The sequence below is a fragment of the Cebus imitator genome, unplaced genomic scaffold (genome assembly GCF_001604975.1).
Source record: "Cebus imitator isolate Cc_AM_T3 unplaced genomic scaffold, Cebus_imitator-1.0 Scaffold994, whole genome shotgun sequence".
Lineage (NCBI taxonomy): Eukaryota > Metazoa > Chordata > Mammalia > Primates > Cebidae > Cebus > Cebus imitator.
Genome location: NW_016108309.1, coordinates 7,177 through 25,594, shown reverse-complemented (window position 1 = coordinate 25,594; position 18,418 = coordinate 7,177). Strand labels below are relative to the sequence as shown.

At 37.0% G+C, this 18,418-nt stretch overlaps 1 pseudogene across 1 annotated transcript in view; it reads right to left on the bottom strand.

Annotated features, from left to right (window-relative positions):
* Window positions 1-14,232, bottom strand: part of LOC108298552 — a 19,040-nt pseudogene extending 4,808 nt beyond the window's left edge. The window contains exons 1-2 of the transcript XR_001822612.2: window positions 6,928-14,232; window positions 1,391-1,511 (exon numbers count right to left, since the gene is read on the bottom strand). The product of XR_001822612.2 is annotated as an aryl hydrocarbon receptor nuclear translocator-like protein 1 (transcript). The remainder of the gene's footprint in view (window positions 1-1,390; window positions 1,512-6,927) is intronic.
* Window positions 14,233-18,418: the final 4,186 nt, after the last annotated feature.

The following is an 18,418-nucleotide window of genomic DNA, read 5'->3' as shown; positions in this document are numbered from 1 at the left end:
CTGCAATGAACATTCGTGTGCACGTGTCCTTATAGTAGAACGATTTATAATCCTTTGGTTATATACCCAGTAATGGGATTGCTGGGTCAAATGGAATTTCTATTTCTAGGTCCTTAAGGAATCCCCACACTGTCTTCCACAATGGTTGAACTAATTTATACTCCCACCAACAGTGTAAAAGTGTTCCTAAAATAGGAACATTTTAACATGACGAAGATGATAAACCACTTGTAATGGTAAAATATTTGAAGTATTCCCTTTAAGATCCAGAAAGAAACATAATGCCCATCATTACCAAATATTTTTATTCAACATCATTACAGCAAGAATAGAAAAACTAATTAATCAAAGGTATAAGGATTGGAAAGAGAGAAATAAAGCCATCAGAATTCAAAGTATTATTTTCAAGTAGTATGTTACATGGTAATTTCACCTTCTGTCCCCTCCACTTCCCCACACCACAATTTATCTGGTTCTTCTCAAGCTATAAACACATCTTCATCCTTGTTAAAAACTCGAAGATCACAGCTTGAGGCTGTTTAAAGTCACAGATACCATCAAACATGTCATTCTAACCCAGTTTGAATCATTTCTATGCAGAGAGTATATCAAGCACTAGACACTTGGCAGCATTATGGGCAAATCCAAGCTGTTGTAACTTAAGAGATGAGCTAGCTGAAAGAGCGTTTGAAAACCCATGTACACCTCCAGAGGATCCTAGAGTTAACTTAAGTGCTCACTTCACAGTTCTTCCTCTCAAGCCCAGGGAAGTCTGAGAATGAGCATACTACTGTTAAGTTTTGTGATTTGCAGGGACAAAAGACAATGGCAGATTAAGGTTAAGTAAAAGGATCCAGACAACATAAGGTTTTCTTTTCATCTCCACCTTCCTCTACTTTCCCCTCTCTCCTGGCCTTTTAAAACTTCTCCTTAGGATAAATTGTCTCTTTCCTTTATTGAAAAGCATAATGGTTTCAACCCTGGAATCCCTTCTTCAAAAGAAATCTTCCTGAAAATTTAAGATATAAAACAAATGAATGCAGAACTGTTTGGTTCAAGGAATAGCTGGAAGCCAGAAACTCATTCTGATCGTCTCCCCCTTCCTTCTCCCACAAATACACAAAGGTCACCCTTAAGAACAGTTTGAAAAACCATTACACTGGTAATATGTGTGATTTCATTTGCTTAAATGGTCAACCTAGGGAATGACTTTGCAAGTTGCTCTTAAAGGGATAGATTCCAAGTAAGGTAGAATTAAGCAAATATAGCAAGCAGGTTTATTCACCAAGTTATAGAACAAGGGGTGAAATTCCACATCTATAGCAATTAGTTCCTAACATCAAGTATAAAACACAAGAAAAAATTATTAAAATTAATGACAAGAACTGACCTGCTCAGAATTGTTTTTGCCTGGACTTCAGAAATATGCATACCCAAAGATTTCAAAGCAGCAATTATTTCTGAGGCATCTATTACTCCTTGAAGAATGAAAAAATGTCAGGTTAAAGTATCTGAAAAGACAATAAGGCAAAATATACTTAGAATGTAAAAGGCTTTAAAATCCCATATGTTTTTGACCTATAATCCCATATCCACAAGTCAAAGCCTAAAAAACTTTTTGGAAAATTGGTACCATAGTTCATTTGGTGGCAAAATCTACTTTAAACTCATATTAGGTTAATTTTAGTCAATTACTTATCTAATTTATGTGAATATTCATGTTTCACTGCAGAAGTATTCATGCTGATAATTGTATGGTGATGCTCCATACTCCACTTGGAGTATTACGTAATACATCATATATGTACTGCATTACTTTTCCAAAATCCAAATTTTAAATTTCAAAACACATGTGGCCCCAGGCATTTCCAAATGAGACTGTAGGTCTATAACAGATTCTTGACTACTATACCTACTTGGAAAGAATTGAAAAAGTAAATTCTGAAGATTTGATCCACAGGCATGAAAATAAGCCCAGTCAATGTTTTTTAAGGTAAGCTTTAAAATAAACAATTTACTTAAAACACAACACCAAACTCTTTTAACATACCATACACTATGTTAAATAACTCAAATCAACTAATATATTTAAGCCTACTGTGCATTTTACAGTCAATGTTGAATTTTGTGAAGGGAAAATTAAGTAGTCCATATTCTCCTCAAACTCTGAAACACAAATCTAATCCTATCACTCTCCATGTCCAAAGAAACTTTGATTCCTCCCTTGTGCAAAGTGAATAGTTGAAGATATCCAATATTTTTAAATATAAGGACAACATTTTCATGTAAAAATAAATTAACTTTAGTGTCTCGTAGTTGAAAATACTTAATGTCAAAAAGCTGCTATAAATTTAGTCACATTTTTCATTTGTATTTACAAACCATAGTTGCCTATGCATACCTTTATATACTCACATATATATATAAGATATTACTTATTTGGCCAGTAGACAAAGCCCTTTATTCATCTGTAGAATTTCAGACTCTTGCCAATAACTAAAGGCCTCCAGTATTTCCAAGCACTACAGAATGTAATTTATTGGTCTATTAACCTAGAAATCAAAGTTTCTTTAATAGGGGAGGCAGTATCCTCTGCCTTATGTACCATTATAATCTTCAGATACTATACTCTTCAAGTTAATAATTTTTAAAATTTGAAAACCTACTATGTAAATCACTATACTAAATGTCAAGGAATCTATAAATTAATAAACATCCCCAAGGAACTTACCAATTTATATAGATGTACCAATTTCTTTAAAAATAATTACTGCTAAATGCATGTTAATAGAAGAGCTATGAATAAACTGCAATAGAAGGGTAAATAAAGGAGTAAATAACAAGAGTCACAAATGAGGCACTATAAAGGATGGACAAGAGACCACCAAGGAAACAAAAAGCATTTTAATAATAGGTGCCGTAAGAGCAAGATACACATCTTTATTTACCTAACAGTTATTGCAAGCTTACATATGATATTAGAAATAAGTAGAGTAAATACCTGCAGAAGAAGGATAGTGATATGGAGCAGGTACAAAAGGAATGTTTCTGAGTTGCTTCTAATAATCTACTTCTTAGTCTAGATACTGTTTTCATGCTATGTATTTGCCTTGTGAAAATTCATGGAGTTTACATTTATCATTTATTTACATATTTTGCAGTATATGTTATATATCAATGAAATCTTCCACAAAAAATCAGTAAGTCGGGGCAAAACTGGAAATGTCATTTAACCAGCTCTAACCTTGTCTGGTAATTTCCCCACTATGCCTTTGTTTAAGCTATTGTTTCTGATCAAGAAACCTTTCTTTTCATTTCTGTGTGTATATTAACCCAGAACAAATCTTCATTGTGTCCAGGCACAATTAAGTTCTCCTCAAGTCACTTTTATAACAATGATCGTAGTCTATCTTGTGTATAGCTATGTATGTCTTTTCTTACTCCACCCAAAACTGTGTTTTTGAAGACTTTTGTTAACGTTCTTCCTAATGCACTAGCTCACATATAATGCTCAAATACTGTTTGCTTAATTGACTAAAATATGTAAAGTAATCCTCACCTAAAAGAACCTAGAATTCAGACAAATATGTACTAAAAAAACTGTAATATAATCAAGGTCTACAGGCTTAAAGGGACATTCAAAGTTGTCTTTAATCATACGCAGGAAGCTTTCACAGAGAAGATGGAATTGAATTGAATAATAATATTTAGATAGATGGAAGGGAGGACTGCAATCATTCCAACAATGTAATTCCAGGGAGAAATGCAAATTATTACATTTCTGTACCAGTGACTATTGCTAAGTTACAAACCACCCCAAAATTTAGTGGCTTACAAAGAACATATTTAATCATGAATATCCAATCTGAGTTTGGTTCAACTTGTTGGTTCAATTGGTTGGTTCTTCTTCTGGTCTTATCTTGGTCATTCATGTAAATTTAATCAACTGCTGGTTCAACTGCAGCTGGCCAAGATGACTTCAATCACATGTCTGTCATCTCAGATGAGAATAGAGAACAGTTATGGACTAATTGGGTAACTCTCTCCATGTGATCTCTTTAGCTGGGTAGCTATGATAGCAGCAGGAGGCAGACAAATACCCAGGCAGAAAGGGGCAAGTTCCCGGTGAAACTCAACCATCAAACCAAAGACAGCCTAAAGTCTGAAAACTGAGCTACCAGAGTCCACAACTGAAGCAAGAACTTCCTCAATGCCTTTTAGTCAATCAAATGATGCTTTTTCCAGGCCTGCCCATGGATCAATCAGCATACATTCCCCTATTCTGAGTCTATGAAAACCCCAGACTCAGCTACACATTGTACTGCCCACTTTCAGGCCTGCTCTCACACAGAGGGCCACCTGCTCTTGGGTCCCCTCTCTGCTGAGAGCTTTCCTCCTGTCACTCAATAAAATTCTACCTGCCTTGCCCATGCTCCAATGGCCACATAACCTCATTCTTCTTGGTTATGGGACAAGAACCCAGAGCCTGCTGAAAAGTGGGAACAAAAAGGGCTATACCACTTTCTCGGCCAGCTTGCCAAGTTGTGGGCAGTGAAACGCTCCCATTTGCTGGACTACAGGAATGAAGAGCAACAACGCTTCTTGGGACCCAGACTCTGGAATTCCCCAAGATAGAACTATAACACTGTAGCCCTCCTGTCCTCTTCCAGCACTGGGCTGCCACCCCACATGATGGGAAGCAATGGCAGCAGGGCTGGGCCAGCCCAGGAGCTACAGCTGGAGCAGGATGGTGGGACCAAACAAGCTATGAAAGGCTCCCAGTTGCCGAAGTGTGTGGATGGCAGGAACAAATGATCTGTAACACAAACAAACTGTAACGTTTCCTGGGGGGCTCAGTGCTCAGGACTCCCTGACCAAAATGTGGTAACACTTCTTGGGGCTCTGCAGTTGCTGTCATCTCTGAGTTGTCAAGTGCTACTGCATCCCCCCTCATCCAATCACCAATTCTCAAAGCAGAAGCCATTCAAGGCAGCATGCCTAGACCAGTCATGGGCTGAGCGCAGAGCCAGCAGGTGTGAGATCCAGGCCAGCAGCATAAGCCAAATGCAGCCTGCCAGCCCAAGTGGGTGGAACAAGCCCAGTGAGCACAAGCAAAACTTGGACAAAGGCGCCATCAGCCACAAAGGTTTCTAGCTGGTGAAGATGCACCAAAAGAATCCTATGTCAGCTAGACTTCTTTTCTGGGGCTTACAGTGTTCAAGACATAGCACTCAAGAAGACAAGCCCCAACGTGCAAGTACTTATATCAAGATTTGCCCATGTCCCAATGGCTAAAGCAAATCAAATGGCCAACCCCAGGTCAGTGTGGAACATGGCAACACAAGGGCATGAATCCTAGGAGGTGGAGTTCATTGGGATAGCCAGTGTAAGCAAAATTATTTAACCTTCCTAACATTTAGAGTTCTCAACTATAAAATGTAGCTGCTGTAGCGATTTTGTGAGATAAAAATAAAACATGGAGGTTAAATAGATATAACAAATATGGCAAGTAGGAGAGTCCAATAAATGTTAGTTCCTTTTTCTACATTTCTTCAATCCCCAGAACGCTCCATCCAAAAAAACCTTAATGATGAAATTACATTTAATAATTACTTCATTCCCATATTTGCAACAGCATTCCATGGACATTTTGGCTGCAGGGAGCAGGGGCTCAGATGCTTTCTTGGTGAGTAACATGGTTTGGCTTCTGTCCACACCAAATCTCACCTTGAATTGTAATAATTCCCACATGTCATGGGCAGGGCCAGGTGAAGATAATTGGATCATGAGGGCACTTTCCCCCATACTGTTCTCATGATAGTGAATAAGTCTCATGAGATCTGATGGTTTTATAAATGGGAGTTCCCCTGCACAAGCTCTCTTGCCTGATACCACGTAAGATAACTTTGCCCCTCATTCATCTTCAGAAATGATTTGGGGGCCTCCTTAGCTATGTGGAACTGTGACTCCATTAAACCTCTTTCCTGTATAAATTACCCAGTCTCAAGTATGTCTATTAGCAGCATAAGAACAGACTGATACAGTGAGAGAAGTTAAAAGGTCAGTTCACATGGGGCCTTGCAGGCTTCTAACTAGTGAATTTAATAGTACACCAGCCCACATGCATCCACTTGCCTCCACTGATTGGCATAAGGCCTGGAAATCCTTCTAAGCAATTAAGTAGGGGCATTAAAAACGGAACCTTTTCTACTACTACTGTTTAACACATATAAACATGTGATGAACTGGGAGAGTCCCGAGAGGAACAATAGTGTCTGAAAGGACCAGAGGGAAGAATATTAAATAAAGTGAAAATGCTTACAATATAACATTAGAAGAAAAAAGGAAGATACCAAGCTATACACACAGTGTGACTGTGATTGCATTTAAAGAGAAAGGGAGGCAGAAAGAAAAAATTCTAGAAGGAAATATAAAAATGTATCAAAATGTTAAAACTGATCTTTAGATAGCAGGGTTACAAGTAACATTTACTTTCTTTCAGGACTTTTTTGTGTTTTCTAACTTTCCTGCAACCAATATATTTTTATAATCATCACAGAAGTAACAAATGTCACTGTTTAATTACCATAATAGTTTCAGCTTGTATATTGCAAAAAAAAAAAAAAAAAAAAAAAAAAAAAAAAAAGGAAAGGACTACTCACCAAGCAAAGAAATTTTAAATTTAGAAGTCATAGCCTTCTCAAAAATTATTGTATTAAAAAGATGGTAACCACATAGGAATTATAGTACTAATAAATATAGTTTATGTATTATTCTTAGAAATTTAAAAATTAGTGCTAGACAACTAGTAGAAATAATCCAATATTTGATAGTAGGAGTAAATTAAAGGCTACTAAAATACTAAAAGTGCCCTTTAGACTAACAATTATATTCATATTAAGTTAACTGTAGTTAAAAAACACATACCATCATCATTTTTGTCCAGACTATTAAATGCCAGCTTCATTTTCTTCTCATGGTCTTGAAGATACTGCATAAATTCTCTGAAGTCCAACACTGCATCATCGTTGGTATCTCCAGCCCTAAAAATTACCTACAAAAAAGAAGAAACTAATTGCACAGATGTACCATAAGTAAAGCCACTATACCATGCTAACATGTACACATTTCAAGTATCAAAACTGTGATTTCCATAAGCATCCGTTATTCTAGGTTTTCAGTAACATCTGCAAGGCTAAGTATATTAAGTGATTTTAAAATTTGTGTAATAGTAGATTAAGTAGTCACAATGCCATTTCAAATAATTATAAATCTATTATTAGTAATTATTTACCTGAAGTAAACAATTAATGCCAACTACATCAAAGGGATAATGACACTTAGATACATAGTCTTTGCCATTGGAGACCCGAAAAATCTGTTACCTAAATGAGATAAAGTAAGTGGAATTCCAGTATGTACCTCAGCATAATGGTTTGAGACCCAGCCTTATAAAGTGTGAGGGTATATTCAAGTCTTATTGGAGGCTTTTGCTTTTTTAAATAAAAATTTATAACAGTTTTTTTATAGAACAAGGGAAACATTTATTTAAAATATTTAACTGTCTGATACTTATAGTAAAGGATTCTTACAAGGAAGAATAAATGACTTTATGATATAATTAGTATAAGAAATATCCACATGGGGGATTTCTTGGTAGTATAAAAACACCATACATCCGAAATGACCATTTGCATATAAAAGCTTCCAATGATGCTTCTGTGCACAATGATTAAAAAATTCAACACAAACAGAATCCAAAATATACAATTAATGCAAGCTATTCACAAATAGCCCAATAATCAATGATGAGGAAACACTGGAGCAGGATTAGTTCCACTGTGTCTGAAGTTACACATAGTAAGATTGACTTGTATCAATGGCTCTGAGATGGCCTTTATGAAGTCAGTACATAAAAGCTATTCTCTCCTTATCCAGTAAGCTTCACAGACTGTAAAACTCCACCAGTAATGCACTTTGATACTAGGGTCGTTGCCAAAGCAAAATGTAGTGTTTACAGCGGCCATGTCAAGTTGCTAAAGTCATCAGTGCCACTCAGTCCAGCATCTGTTTCCAAGCCATTGCTGCTTCATCATTACTGGGACTACTTGATCCTTGGTCATTGTCAATCATGTCTATACCTATGTGGGGGTTCTCACCAAGAATAGAAGGACTATCAGAATGTGGATAACCTGGGTTCTCCTGAGCCTGGCCTGATAGAGGCCACTGGAAGGAATGTCTGGAGTCCTTCCATTTAAAATCTTCTTGCCTCCTGGAGAAGAGGCATCAGTGGGAGGCATACTCGTGATGTTCAATGGGCTGGAGCCACAGCTAGAAGGCGACAACCGTCTTATCCTGTGGATTTCCATGATTTCCTTAGCAATCATTTGGCCTATTTTTCCTGCCCCAGCCCAGGGTCCCCCTGAAATCCCTGGAACAGTAGGGTGGGTCCCCCTCTTGGGCCACCTTCTTCAGAGGGCAGCATGCTGTCCATGCTGTTGGGGGGATGCTGTGAGCTGAAGGTAGGTTGGGTCCTCACCTTCCAGGATGTTGGCTAAAACAACAGTGTTAGCTGAGGCAATGTATTCTATTTGCTTGGTCCAAGGATTCATGAATCTGAGCCATCGACTCCATAGTGTGATGAAAGAACCATCTTTGATTTTAAATTTATAGCAATTAGTTGTAATTTTTTCTCTCATCTGTAAAACTTGCCTATGACATTCTGCAAGATGTCCTATGTCATCTTGGTGAAAATATTCATAACATGATGTGCCTAGAAGTTCTTGTGGTAAATATGCCAAAATAGCCATTGCCCTCTGGTCTACAAAAACAAACTCCCCATCTATTGCGTGCTGAGAAACATATTCCATAGATTTCACCCTGATTTCCCCCGTTGACCGGTTGTGGAACTACAGGAGAATGCAGTCATCCAATTGCGACCAGGCAGCTGAGGTTACACCCCTCGTTGTCTGGTTGTCTGGTTCTTTGTCTTCATCCAGCCCCATCTTTGTGGGTGGCCAGCTTTTCAAATAGCCTGTGCTGTGGGTTGTGCAGAAGCTTTTTTTGATCTTTTTTCTTTGAGCAGGTAGAGGGGAAGTCTTTGTCTTCAACCCTTACCGAAGGCCTGTTACACTTCATCCTACAGAAGAAAGAACGTCATGCTCCAGAACATGATCGAGATGGCCCAGGGGTTATATCTGTTTTAACTGGAAGTCCAGTTTTTGCATCTATGAGCTGCTCCTGGGGTGCGGTGTCCGAGGAGGAGAGTTGCTCCTTGACTTTGGCGATATCTTTAGGATGCAGGTAGTCAAACAAACTCTGACCAATCAGATCATTCTGGCTGTAGCTGAGGATCTTGAAGACAGACTCTGAGACAAAGAGTATCTTCCCTCGGTCACATCCTACCACAAACGAAAATCCATCTGCTGCACTGAGAATGAGGTGTTTCAATTTATCGTCTGATAGAAAAGTTGGTTTGTAGTTTGCTTCTGTATATGGATTGGTGGCACCTCTTAATGTTTTCATGTGCTGAACAGCCATCCTCAGCACAGTAAGTTTATCTAATTTCCTGAACATTGCATTGCATGTTGGTACCAAAGAGGCCAATTCATCTATAAAACTGTTCATTTTATTCTGACACCGCTTTTCAATCTGTGAGCTTCCCTTGCATTTTTTATTCTTTCTTGGTGTTCTGTGTATTCTAACCTTCCATGAGGGTCATCTTTGTCTGTGTCCATGCTTTCTATATTAATCATAGCATCTCGGAGTGGGCATCTGACCTCCAGCTATCGTGCTCCCCAAATTCGACATGTAATCAGTGAAGCTGCCTTTCCGTTTGCAGTTGCAATCCACACCACTGGTACCAAGAGAGCTGGACAGCAGGTCAGTGGGGCCCCGGGACATGAAATCACTGATGGTTGAAGAAATGTTCATTCTCTGGTCTGCCATTGGATTCTCTGAAGTTACAGCTCTTACACCGAAGATCCAGCTTGGGAAGAGTTAGGGGCCTCTGGACTTATTGGTCACCTCAAAGTGATTTTCATGTTTTACAATTTCTTTTCAGGCAGTTAGCTTCTTCCAAAACCAATGAAGGCCTAGGATTCCACACTGGAAAAGTTAAGCTTGGGTCCAAACGTATGCACTCTAGCCAGCACCACTGTGGCTCACAGGGAGCACCCGTGCCCACGCCAGCACTTGGATCCCACAGCGGCGGCGGCAGTGAGTCCGGTGCAGTTAAACAGACACCTCCGTTGCTGACCTACTTCCTGCCTTCCAAAAGAGTAATAATATTTTTAATGAATATCATATATATTTTTGGGAAACTCCTACTTCTAGGCCATGTATTTTTCATCTTTGGACCATCAATACCTAGCATAAAGTATGGCATACATAAGCCCTTAATACATTTTTATTGAATTAAAAAATAAACACTGTAAGCACCTGTCTGTGTCTGACTAGGTGAGGTGCTAGGGATTAAAAGACAAGAAGATACAGTTTCTGCCCTGAAGGAAGTTACAGACCAGTAGAAACCATGCATATAACCAAAGACAGTATGATAGCTGACATATGGGGAATGTATTCAAGGTACAGTGAGGTTTGGGAAGATTCAGGAGAGTCTTTACAGAGGAAGAGTGCTTGAGCTGAGGCTTGCAAAGAAAAAATAGCTGGACAAATAAATGAGACAGGATGTTCCAGGAATATGTGACACTATTTTCAAAGAGGCAGAATATATGATAATTAGAAAAACATAATAGTAACAGCTAATATTTATTGAGCACTTCGAAGCTTTTTATATGAATGAATTCATTTAATCATCATAACAGTCCTTTGCCCAGTTTGCTAAGGAGAAAATGCAAGAGAAAAAAAGCAGAACATAAGGCAGGCAAGATAGAGATCATGAAAAGATTTACATGACACAAAAAAGGATTTCAAATTAATTCTGCAGGAATTTCCCAATGAGTGGAGTACATATGGTGTACATGTGAAAATAGTTAAATAACACTAAATTACACTGTGAGGAAGTTAGTCCTATTCCAATTTTCTTTCAATTCTCTGATTACATCATGGAGAACATATCAATTTTGTGCTAAAATGCCTCAATACTGGCAACTTCTGAGAGAAAAAGTCAGATTATAAGCCTCAGGCTCACCTTCATCAGACAATATAGACAATCCCCAATTTACGACAGTTTGACTTATGTTTCTCAACTTTACATTGGGTTTCTTCGAGTATTAAATGCATTTTGACTTATAATATTTTAAGTTATGATGGGTTTATCAGGACACAACCCACTGTAAATTGAGGAGAAATCTGTATAATGATTAGCCAGAATTTAATAATACTAATTTGTTTTCAATTTGTTTATTTTATGCTTACTTGTAATCTACTCATTTTCCATTTATGGCAATGATAAGTTTTTATTTTAAAATAAAATTCTTAAGCATGATATCAGCAAGATGGTGGAATAGGAAATCTCATGCGCCACTTCCTGTCACAGAAAGTTCAACTAGCAACTATACACAGACCAGACCATCTTTTTATAAACCCAATACTTGCCAACAAGCCTGAGATGTCTGTGTGGTCCAAAGAACTGAATGAAAACTGAATATAAGAATAAGAACAATTATCTGTCTTTGGCCATACCACCAGCCTCTCCGTAAGTCAACACAACATTAGACAAATGATTTTTCTGGGCCTAGAGTTGCTACAGGGGAAAGGAAGGCCAGAAACAGTCATCCAGCTTCCCTAGCATTTTGAGATTCTTCTCAGGAAGCCCACTCCAGTCTCATCTCATAGAGAACAATAAGGAAAATGGCATGGTTTGACCACTGGAGTCAGGTAGAAACAAAGAAAGGAGGCAGAGGTCATAGTACCAGCACCATGAATCTTGGTGGTATCTCTGTGTTCCTGCCAGCTGTGGAATCCAAAGAAACCAGCAAATTTCATAGCCCACAATACTAAGCTAGTCACTTTCAGAAACACAGTGGGTAGCAGGTTGTGTCCCAAGACAGCTAGTCTTCATGCCTAGCCTCAGAGGCTCCCGGTGACCCCAACCAGGCATGGAGATGCCCATCTCTACCCATTTCTAAGAAGCAAAGGGACAAGACCAGCTTGATGATGTAAGTCAAGCAGCAGCTATAACCTACCAAAAGCCCATCCCATGGCTTCACCCTCACAGGGAAACAATCCTCAATCATGCTCTTCGAAGGAGCATTGCCCCTGGTCCCACCTATCATAAGCAGCAACTCTGCCTAAAGTCAGAGGACAGCTTATGGTCCTGCACAACTAAAGAAACCAAATAGTGAAATTGTTTATTAAGGGAATATACTGTGATTGACCTGACCAGAAGATATCACAGTACTGCCTGATAGCAGAGCCCAGCCAGTAATCTCATCAGATAGTGCAGCCCAGACAGTATCTGATACCAGATGTTGACGTCAGATGATATGAGAGCAAAAGCGGCATCCCAGCCAACTAGAGAACCCATAACAAGCTCTGCCTGCTGGGGTCATCACCAGCTGGTCCTTCCAGAATCACAGGATGGACTAAATAGTGAAGATCTATTCCTGTCTCAAAACAAACTTAAAGAACAGAAGAGGGGCTGTTTTGCAAATGTGCAGATAAAAATGCAAGAACACAAGGATTACAAAAAAGCAAGGAATCATAACACCTACAAAAGAGACTGATAAAGTGCCAATGATAGACCCCCAAAGAAGAGGAGATCTATGAAATTACTGACAAATAATTTAAAATAATCCTGTAAAAGATCAATACAGGAGTATACAAATATAAATTTAATGAAATTTGGCAAAACAATGCACAAAGTGAGAAGCTCAACAATGAAATAAAAACATTAAAAAGAATCAAGTAAGATTCCTAGAGATGAAGAGTACAATGACTGGACTGAAAAATTCAGTAAAAATTTTTAACAACAGGCTCGATCTTTCTTCTGATGGAATCAATGGGCCAGAAAATAGAAAATTTGAAATTATCCAGTCAGAGACGCAAAAAGACAAAGACTGAAAAAGAATGAAGAAAACCTACAGGAACTATAGGGCACCATCAAAACATCAAACCTTTGCGTAATAGGAATTACAGAAAGAGATAAAGGGCAAGAACTCATATTTGAAGATACATTGCCTAAAGACTTCCTTAATCTAGGGATAGATGCCAACATCTAGGTATAGGAAACACAGGGATATTTAATCAAATTCAACTCAAAGAAGAGTTCACCAAGAAACACAATAATCAAATCACCAAAAATCAAAGACAACACATTCTGAGAGCAGCAAAAGATAAGAAACACATCATGTAAAAAGGAGTGCCAATACAACTATCAGTGAATTTCTCAGCAGAATCCCTAGAGGCCAGGAGACAGTGGGATGATAAATTGGCACATAAATTGAAATTATTTTGGAAAACAAAAGAGAGTAGGGATAGCTAAACATATAAGACAAAATAGACTTAAAGTCAAAAATTGTAAAAAGAGACAAAGTAAGACATTATGTAATGATACAGGATTCAATTCATCAAGAGAACAGAACAGCTGTAAATTTGTAATTCCCCAATACCACACCATAATTTATAAAATATAGGATCTGGAGGGAGAGACAGATTGCAATATGGTAATACTTGGGAGCATCAATACTCCAGTTTGAACAATGGATATCTCATCTGGACAAAATATTAATAAGGAAATATTGGACTTGAACAACACTTTCAAACAAAGGAACTTAACAGACAAATATAAAACCTTTCATCCAATAGAAACAGAATACACATTCTTCTCAAGGGCACACAGAACATTTTCCAAGATAGATCATTAGGTCACAAAACAAGCCTCAGCAAATGTAAGAGGACTGAAATAGTTTCAAATCTCTTTTGACCACAATGCCATGAAACCAGAAGTAAATAGCAACAGGAATTTTGGAAAATTCACAGATATATGGAAATTAAACAAGATGCCCTGAACAACAAATGAGTCAATGAAGAAATTAAAATAAAAATTTTTTAAATATCTTGAAACCAACTAAAATGGAAATACAATACACCAAAACCTGTGGGATATGGCAAAAGCAGTTCTAACAGTAAAATTTGCAGCAATAAATGCCTAGATTAAAGAAAAGAAGAAACATCTCAAGTAAATAACCTAATGTTACACCTAAAGGAACTAGAAAAAAAACAAGTTTGTTAGTGCAAAGTCAGCAAAAGAGAAGAAATATTAAAAATCAAAGCAGAAATAAATGAAAGACCAGGCAGGGTGGCTCACACCTATAATCCTAGCACTTTGGGAGGATAAGGGGGCAGATCACTTGAGATCAGGAGTGTGAGAACAGCCTGCCCAACATAGTAAAACCCTGTCTCTACTAAAAATACAAAAAACTACCTAGTGTGGTGGCACACACCTCTCATCCCAGCTAGTCAGGAGGCTGAGGCAGGCAAATCACTTGAACCCAGGAGGTAGAGGTTGTACTGAGCTGAGATCACACCACTATCCACCACTTTCCCTCTGATGCATCACTAATTACTTTAAACCTGAGAGATTAAACTCTCCAAGTAAAAGGTAGAGATTAGCAGAATGAACAAGAAAACAGGATCCAACTATCTGCTGTTTACAAGAAACTCACTAAAGATCCAAGGACACAAATATGTTAAAAGGATAAAAAATATATTCCATGAAAATGGTAACCAAAAGAGACCAGTGATAACTATATTAATATGAGATAAAACAGACTTTAAATTTAAAAAATTATGCGACAAAGGACATTATATAATGATAAAAGTTTTGATACATCAAGAAGATACAGTAATACAAATGTTCTTTGCACATAATAACAGGCCATCAAAAGATGTGAAGCAAAAATTGGCAGAATAGAAGGGACTAGTAGTTAGTTCTATAGTATCAGTTGAATAATTCAATACCCCACACTGAACAATGAATAGAACAACCAGACTAAACATAAGTAAGGAAACAGAGAATTTAAACAACACAATAAACCATCTAGATCTAACAGGCATATACAGAATATACTATGCAACAGAAAAAAAAATACACACTCTTCTTGGGCACACAAGACATTCTCCAGGAAAGATCATATTCTAGGTCACAAAACAAGTCTTAATAAATTTTAAGAGTGAAATCATACCAAGTATCTTTTCTGATCACAGTGCAATCTAACTAGAAATCAATGACAAAATGAAAACTGGAAAATTCATAAATAGGTAGAAATTACATAGCACACTCTTGAAAAACCAAGTCAAAGAAAAAATAGAAAACAATATATATATTTTTCCATTTATTTTATTGCATTGTAGGTTTTGGGGTACATGCGAAGAACATGCAAGATTGTTGCATAGGTATACACGTGGCAGTGTGATTTGCTGCCTTCCTCCCCGTCACCTACATCTGGCATCTCTCCCCTTGCTATCTCTCCCCAACTCACCCCCCACCGTCCCTCCCCAATTCCCCCCAACTGACCCCAGTGTGTAGTGCTCCCCTCTCTGTGTCCATGTGTTCTCATTGTTCAACGCCCGCCTATAAGTGAGAACATGCGGTGTTTGATCTTCTGCTCTTCTGTCAGTTTGCTGAGAATGATGGTTTCCAGGTTCATCCATGTCCCTACAAAGGACACAAACTCATCGGAAAACAATATATTTAGACAAATGAAATCAAAAGTACAAGACACCAAAACTTATGAGATATGGCAAAAAGCTGACCTAGAGGAAAGTTTGCAGAGATAAATGCTTACATTTAAAAAAAGAAATAAGATCTCAAATCAGCAACTTAACTTTACAACTTAAGAAACTAAAAAAAGAAAGCAAATTAAACCCAAAACTAGCAGAAAAGCAAAAATAAAGATTACAACAGATATAGATAAATGAAAAAAGAAATATAATAGACAAGAACAACTAAATCACAAGTTAGTTCTTCAAAAAGATCAACAAAATTGGCAAAACTTTAGGTGGATGGACTAAGAAAAAAGAAAGAAACAAGACTCAAATTACTAATATCAGAAATCAAAGTGGGGACATTACTACTGATTCTATGGTTATAAAAAGGATTATAACAGAGTACTATATACTATATGCCAACAAATTCTATACCCTAGATAAAATGGAAAATTCCTAGAAACACAAAACCTACCAAGACTAAACTACAAAGAAATAGAAAATCTGAAGAGGTCTGTAACTAATGAGAAGGTTGAATCAGTAATCAAGAATATCCCAATTTAAAAAAAAAAAAAAAAGCCCGGGATCTGATAGCTTCACTGCTAAATTCTACAAAGCATTTACAAACTAACCCTAATCCTTCTCAAACATTTCCAAATAAAATTTTAAAATTTGATTCATCCTATGAGGCCAGCATTACCCCCAATACCAAAGCCATACAAAGACACTATAAGAAAATTACAGACCAATATCTCTCATGAACACTGATACAAGAATCCTCCAGAAAATGATAGCAAACTGAATTTATTAGATTTAAAAGGTTGTCCACCATGATCGAGTGATATTTATTCCTGGAATATAAGGATGGTTCAACATTTTAAAAAAATCAATCAGTGTAATACATCACACTAACAGAATGATGGCAAAGAACATTAACATTGCAATCGATGCAGTAAAAGCATTTGACAAAAGCAACATCCTTTCATGATAAAAGCCCTCAACAAACTAGGAACACAAGAAAACTATCCTCAATAGGATAAAAATCTTATGCGAAAAACCTACAATGAATATCATACACAATAGTGAAAGACTAAAAGATTTTCTCTAAGATTAGAAATAGGCAAGTATGCCCACTTTCACCACTTCTATTCAGAGTAGTACTGGAAGTTCTAGTCAGAGCAATTAGGTTAGAAAATGATAAAGCCATCCAATTTGGAAAGCAAGAAGTAAAATTATCCATTTTTCAGATGATATGACTTTATATGTAGAAAACCCCAATGACTACACACACACACGCATGCACGTGTGCACATGCGCGCACACACACACAAAGTTAGAATAAACAAAGTCAGCAAAGTGGTAAGATGCAAAGTCAACATACAAAAATCAGTTGCATTTCTATACCCTAACAACAATCAATCCGAAAAGGAACTTAAGATAACAATGCCATTAAAGCACTAAAAGAATAAAGCACTTAGGAATCAACTTAACCAAGGAGGTAAAAGACTTATTTATGCAATGAAATAACACATTTCTGAAAGAAATTACAGAAAACATAAATAAATGGAAAGACATCCCATGTTCATAGACTGAAAGATTTAATATTGTTAAGGTGTCAATACTAACCAAAACAATTTACAGATTCAGTGCAATCCCTATCAAAATCCCAATTATGGATTTGCAGAAGTAGGAAAATTCATACTAAACTTCACATAGAATCTCAACGGACCCCAAATAGCCAAAACAATTTTAAAAAGGAAGAACAAAGCAGGAGGACTCACTTTTTATTTCAAAACTTACTAAAAAACAAGAGTAATTACAACAGAGTGCTACTAACATAAAGACAGACATATAGACCAATGGAATAGAGAGCCAAGAAATGAATTCCTACGCATATGTGGTCAAACAACTTTTGACAACAATACAAAGAACACTCATTTAAAAAAGGACAGTCGTCTTTTAAAAAAATGAAGCTGGGAAAACTGAGTATCTACAGACAAAAGAATGACATTGGACCCTTAATTAACACCATATTAAAAAATTAATTCAAAACGGATCCATGACCTACATGTAACCCTTAAAATTATAAAACTCTTAGAGAAGACAACATAGGGCAAAAGCTTCTTGACAATGGATTTGGCATTGATTTCTTAGATATGACATCAAAGGTACAGACAACCAAAACATGACAAATTGGACTTCATGAAAATTTAAAACTTTATGCATCAAAAGTAAAAAGGTGACTCATAAAATGGAAGTAAATATTTGCAAATCATATCTATAATAAGGGGTTTATATATGAACTATATAGAAAACTCCTAAAACTCATCAACAAAACCACAAATAACCTAATTTGAAAATGAGCAAAGACCCTGAACATTTCTCCAAAGAAGTTATGCAAATGGCTACTAAGCACATGAAAAGATGCTCAACATCACTATTTAGTAGGGAAATGCACATCAAAACTATAATGAAATACCACTTGATACCAATAAAGGTGGCTATTACAAAAAAGAAACAGAAAATAACAAGTGTTGGTGAGGATATGGAGAAACTAGAACACTTTTGCACTGTTAGTGGAAATGTAAAATGATATAGCCACTGTGAAAACCAGTATGGCAGTTTCTCAAAAAATTAAGCATAGAATTACCATACAATTCAGTAATTCCACTTTTATGCATATATCCAAAAGAACTGAAAGTAGGGTCATGAAGAGGCATTTATACATCCATGTTCTTAGCAGCATTAT